Source organism: Triticum aestivum, chromosome 5B (genome assembly GCF_018294505.1).
Source record: "Triticum aestivum cultivar Chinese Spring chromosome 5B, IWGSC CS RefSeq v2.1, whole genome shotgun sequence".
NCBI lineage: Eukaryota > Viridiplantae > Streptophyta > Magnoliopsida > Poales > Poaceae > Triticum > Triticum aestivum.
In genome coordinates, this window is record NC_057807.1 from 57,307,750 (window position 1) to 57,313,770 (window position 6,021).

Below are 6,021 nucleotides of genomic sequence, written 5' to 3' on the forward strand. Positions count from 1 at the left end.
GAGGACATATGATGAGTTCAGGAGATGCTTGTGTTGGCAACATGATACACTTAACTTATTCTTCGTTTTTTCACCACAGAATTAAACATTGAGGGCCTGCAAGTACTCAGAATGTCACACCTTTCATAATTCACATACTTCCTGTTGCTTTTAGCTTTGCGTACCACACTCACAGTTTACAGAGCCACTTTTTGCTGCATGTATCAATATTCAGACTGCTTACGAAATGACTGAATTTCGAAGATGGAAATACTTGATAAAATGTTTATTCATCAACTGCTAGGAGTGATACATTGAGAGTCCTCACATAAAAAATATTAGATCTATAGTCATCAGTTCAGATTTCAGCCACTACTTCCAGATTTTGTAGCACTGAAAATCGACATACCTTCGCATCTACCTAGGAGCTTTAGGATCCATCTCACCTACCGACTGCTCCGACGCCGGCGGTGAACCTTGCCGTCCAACATCCACCGTGCCATCCGGCGCACAGATCTTGCCATCCATGCTTAATGCTGGCATTTGCAACTGTTGCTGACCGGATACCGTTGCCTGGACTTGATAATGTACGGGCTGCATCAGAGGATGTCAAACCGCTAGTTGGCGGTGTTCTTGAGGGCCGGTTTGCCCTTGATGTCCACGGTGTCATCTTGGGTGTACATGTCTGCTGCTAGCTCCCCCATTCTTAGCCTTGTTTTTCACTTATCGGATTATGCATTGCAGCTGCTCCGACAAACTACTCCTTGCAAGTGTTCTTTGACAGTAATCAATTTGGTGATTATGCATTCCTCACAAAGTACCTCCCAAAATTGCTTCACCTCCTGAACCCTCTATATGCGACCAAAGAGCCTGTGATCAGTAAATTTGGACCATCAAGTTTAATACTACCATGAATAAATGTGCCAAATCATGCAATATGTTACTAGTGACTTTTATGCCATCTCCATCAGAACAAGTGTTTGGGGCAGATATATAGCCTGGCCTCAAATAAATTTTGAAAAGAAATGCATGTAAACAAATAACACCCAGAATACTAGAGCATGGGAAAAAATAATACTACCTTGCAAAAGATCTTGGGATACTTGGCATCCTTGAGAAAACGCTAGACATCAGAGAACTTGTGGCACAAATTTAGATGTTCAAGTACTAAGAGGTGTCCCACCGCGTTGACCTTGAGAATGTGACGCATTTCTTGGTGGTTTAATTGTCTGTCCCGGTGCCACGTGCCACAGAAATAGAACATGAGTGAAGGTAAACTGGTTGGAGTTTACAAAGAAGCACATCCTGAACTAGAAGGGAATTTGTATCCCACAACCCAAAAAGAGAAGACAGCGAAAGCAACCAAACAGGAGAAGCATCTCCAGTTCATTGTGTTTGACAGAGGAGAACAAGAGGCACATTCGACAGAAGAGAAAAAGAAAGAAATGGCTGTCATTTTATCAGCCCAGATTCTCAATAACAAAGTTGAAGAAGATACAACCAACACCCGACAATCAACAAAGAAATGGCTTTGCAAAGAACATAGCTCGTAGAAGCAACTCTACACATGTTTTTTAAGGACTCTAGACATGTTAGTACCACTACCACTAGATAGTTTTATTTGAGGTAGTCATTATTTTCCATATAACTTCATGAGTCTGAACACCATATGATAAGTTTGCTATAGAGGAGACAAAGATGTATATCAATAAAAGCAACGGCGTCACACCCTGATCAAGCATGACAGAAATCTTTAAGGAGTACCAGCAACCAACAGCTTGAACTCACCGAGCACCCACAAACTATTTCTTACATGCACTTTATCCTCTCCACATTCAGACGGCTCTTGCCGTATCAAATACCAAAGCCCTTCTCCCACGAGTACAAGTTGTAGAAATCGTATGCCTCGCCAACTGAGTCAAATGTAGTTCCAAACTTCCAATAACCGGGACGATCACATTCTCAGTTGGGTGGTCAGCAAAACCCCTAACAGCCTTCTCAAATGCACTAATGCGATTGGGACAAGGTGTTGTGCTAGGTGCTGCAGCCCCAATCCTTAGCCTTTAGAAAACATGAGAACTACGATTTTAGCTTACAAGGATTCAGCAAGTTTCATGCCTGTCTAACCAGGCACGTGCAATCTCATATTTTTAGAGACATCATTCCCCCTTGCAAAATGCTTTATCATTCTTTATCAATCTCTTTTAATGAGTTACTTTCCTAATTCAAAATGCTTTAGCATTGTTCATGCTTCATGTCCCAGCAGATTATTGATGGGTACAAGAAATCATTTCATAACTAAGCATACTGGTTCATGTAATTCCACAATGCAAATTCCATTTCGCAGGTGTGCATCATATTTTTAGGTGCTGCTGGACAAAAATCTGGACGATCGGGACAGGCACTAACCTTTTGTTCCATCCAGCAGCCCGAGGGTTCATCTTCCCAGTTGACAGCTCGGAGCCCGCGGGGGAGCTCTCTCTCCTTTCTGCCACCGCTCCGCTTGCATCCCAGAGTTGACCTTCCGCGCTCGCACCCGCCGGCACCACCTCCCCTGCACCCAGATCCGCTGCCATGGGTTCGCCCAATGGCGGTGCCTACTCCAGCATACCCGCTTGCAGAACTTGTTTATCTGCCGCCTCCTTATGGAACGGCGACCGTGCCCGCTCCACCACACCAACTGCTGCCGCGGGAGGCGGCACTGTACTCTCGCCAACCTCCTCAAGGAGAGTAGATCTGATCCATAGTGAACAAAATCCGTTTCAATCAACTAATACGAGGCAGTTAGTGAAGCAGGTCAGGCTTGAGATAAGGGGAAATTTCACGAACCCGCGTATCTGCTACTGCACATCAGGAACTCCATGGCTTCTAGCCGCCGCCGCTCGTCGCTGCCACCTCTCAGTCTCGAACCCACAAAATGGAGAAGACACTACCGACGGGAAAAAGGCAACGTCCTAGACCACGGACCGGACGTGCGCGCACATTTCTGGGCCACGGTTCGTTTGTTCCAACCCAAAAGTCCGTCCGCGCAACGGTTAAACCACGGCCCACCACACACCTGTAGCTCCTTCGTATTTCTGCACAGTGCCTACTTTCTAGCAGCCCATCACCTGATGTATAAACAAATGGCACACACCTTCAAGCACATATCAACGCCCACGATAAAGAGCTCATATAAGCTCGGGTCCAAAAACTCCACATCCCACTAGCTGCTGCCTAGCCGCTTCTATTGCTCTAGCTGCTTCTGGCCAATAGCTATTGCTGCTCCAGCCGCTACTAATGGCCATGGTCGTGGCCATGGCCGAGCACATGATGTGTGCGTGTGTGTGCAAAGCCACCAACAGCCGGCCCGTGCAATTAGCTTAGGGGCTAATTGCTAGTTAGATTAACTGCTAGCCAATGACAGATGGGCGCCAACAACTAATTATCCCATTAAACAATCTGTTAAAATATTGGTCAATGACAGGTAGACCCAGGTCAACCCTTTGACCAGTCAACTATTGACTTGGCAGTTGACTGGCCCCACCTGTCGGTCTCTCAGTGGGTGTAACTCTGGGTACACTTAGTAAATTCTGGTTTAATCTCGAACTGTTAATATTTTCATAATACTAGAAGAACGCCCGTGCGTTGCAACGGGGCCACATTAACTTTAAGAGTTCAATACTAATATTCTCATACATATCAAGTGACATTGACGACCTTTTTTACCATCAAATCCTTACACACACACTCTCTGCCTCCCTTTTCCTCACTCCCCCCCTCTCTCTAACGCACACACACACATATCCATATTATTGGGTACGGGACCATAATCAATCTATTTCACACACACGCTAGTGCATAACAATATGGATTATGTGTATTATATTTGCCACCACAACTGAGGGAATTAATTTCATGTAAATCGGCTAGCCACAGCTCCAAGAATACGCGGAGGATGTGGCCCGCTTCCAAGTGCGTCTGCGCGCCGGCCACCCATGCCGGGTCCTTCAAGTGCCGCCTCCACCGCACCAACTCCCAGGGCCAGGGAAGCCGCCCTTCTTCGCCCCTTCACCGGCCGCGGCCAACGCGGTGCCGCGGCACCGGGCCTCGCCGTTCTCGTCCTCCGGCACCGTCACGACCCAGTGACGTAGCCCAAGCATGGGCGTCGAGAATCAAGAACGCTCGACAACGGAGAGGGAAGGGAAGATCATATACATGTCACAAGAAAGGGAGTTTATTTACCGCTCCCTCGATGTATTGTTTCCTTTGTTTGGAGATTGATTACCATCCATGAGTTAAGGTAAGGTTAATGTGATTGAGCGATTTTTCTGAAAATCAAATATTTGTTTTCTAATTAATGTGATTGAGCGATTTAAGGTAATGTTAATTAATTTAGATTTGATCTTTAGAGATTGTTCGTGATTGATTCTACATTACTAAATAACTTGCGCCAGTATGGAAAGTTCTGATCTGTTCAGATTTCTTTCGTTGTGTGAGAGGGTGACGCAAAAATAAACCGATAAAGTGGGGGGAGGGGACGAAAAAAATCTACGAAAAAACCCAGCGAAGGTGGGAGGAGGTACCAAAAAAAAACCATGGGAGGTGGGATGAAAAAAGCCCTCCCATACTTCATGCAGGAAGAGCACACATTCATAAGCTAACGGTTTCACAATGCGTTCTTGCTGATAGTAATTGAACCAAATGAAATGATGGACAAGCAGATTGATTAAGGAACTCTAGGTAATACTTCATGCCGTAAGCATTGGCTCAAAAAGTTAATTTGTAAGTAACAAAAAAAGGCCTAGAAGAATAGTTCTACCTAAATAAAGTTTACTGCTGCACATGAGCAGATCCACACGAAGCAGAGGGGAGGTGGAGCAGGCCGGTAACCAGGGGAAGGAGCAGAGTGGGAGAAGATTTACACCGCCGTCTCCACTGGATATTGTGTCTCCGCCGCATCTGTGGAGGCGCCGCGGCTCCGGCTCGGATGGTGCTCGTGGCTATGGTGAAGAGGAGGGGCGACACATGGGCGAAGAGGCAGGCGGTACTCGTGGCCAAAATAGTGGGTCGTTCGAGCTGCGGGAGGGAGGAGGGGATCGCCGGGAGGCAGCGAGATCGGTGGGCGGCGGCGTCGGCGTCCAGGTAGGGAAGTCGAGGTAGGGCGCTGTGTTTTTTTAGGGGAATTGCTTGTGAAAATAACGTGCCACAACGATGTAGCGAGCGGATCCCCTTAAAAAAGATGTAGCGAGTGGATTCCCTTAAAACTGGTTGGAATGGACACGATTGATGACGTTGATAAATAGTGGTGAATGTTGGCCTAATTTACTATCATCATGCATGGAAACGAATCATCAAGAAAAAGAATACCTCCTATTACTACGCTCATAGGAAGCTTTCTAATCTCTGCTACCAAACAGTTTCTGCCCAAACAAGGAAGGAAAGTTATGGACCTGATTCGGAAGGAAACAAATGTTATGAAGATTAATTAATTTAGATTTGATCTTTAGAGATTGATTGTGATTGATTCTTTTACATGAAGACATTACTAAATAATTTGTGTCAGTATGGAAAGTTCTGATCCGTTCAGTTTTTTTCGGTGTGTGAGAGGGTGAAGCGAAAATAAACCGATGAAGTAGGGGGAGGGGACGAAAAAAAATGTACGAAAAAAACCAACGAAGGTGGGAGGAGGTACCAAAAAAATCATGGTAGGTGGGACGAAAAAAACCTGGAAGCGAGACTACCAACTGCTCCATTAGGAGTAGAGATTATTAAAACTTTAAAAATTAATATAAAATAATCTGTAACTCGGATGAAAATACTTTATACATGAAAGTTGCTCAGAACGACGAGGCGAATCCGAATACACTGTCCGTTCATCCGCCACACATCCCTAGCATAGCGAACATGCAACAATTCGCCTTCGTTTTATCTGTCCGAAAATGTCAAACACCGGGAATACTTTCCTCCCCTTCGCCGGTATCACCTATCCCTGCGTTAGATCACCCCTGGCACCGCGTATTGCCTTGTTATGCTTTATGATGCTTTGATTGCTCTGTATTT

At 45.6% G+C, this 6,021-nt stretch overlaps 1 long non-coding RNA gene across 2 annotated transcripts; it reads right to left on the reverse strand.

The window, feature by feature from the left end:
• Positions 1 to 231: 231 nt before the first annotated feature.
• On the reverse strand, positions 232 to 2,968 carry LOC123115666 (uncharacterized). 2 transcript variants are annotated; one of them, XR_006456691.1, is made up of 4 exons: positions 2,809 to 2,968; positions 2,389 to 2,715; positions 1,061 to 1,208; positions 232 to 849 (listed from the first exon to the last, which is right to left on the reverse strand). It is a non-coding gene; the product is annotated as an uncharacterized lncRNA (long non-coding RNA). The 2 variants fall into 2 exon arrangements; XR_006456692.1 differs by lacking the exon at positions 1,061 to 1,208.
• Positions 2,969 to 6,021: the final 3,053 nt, after the last annotated feature.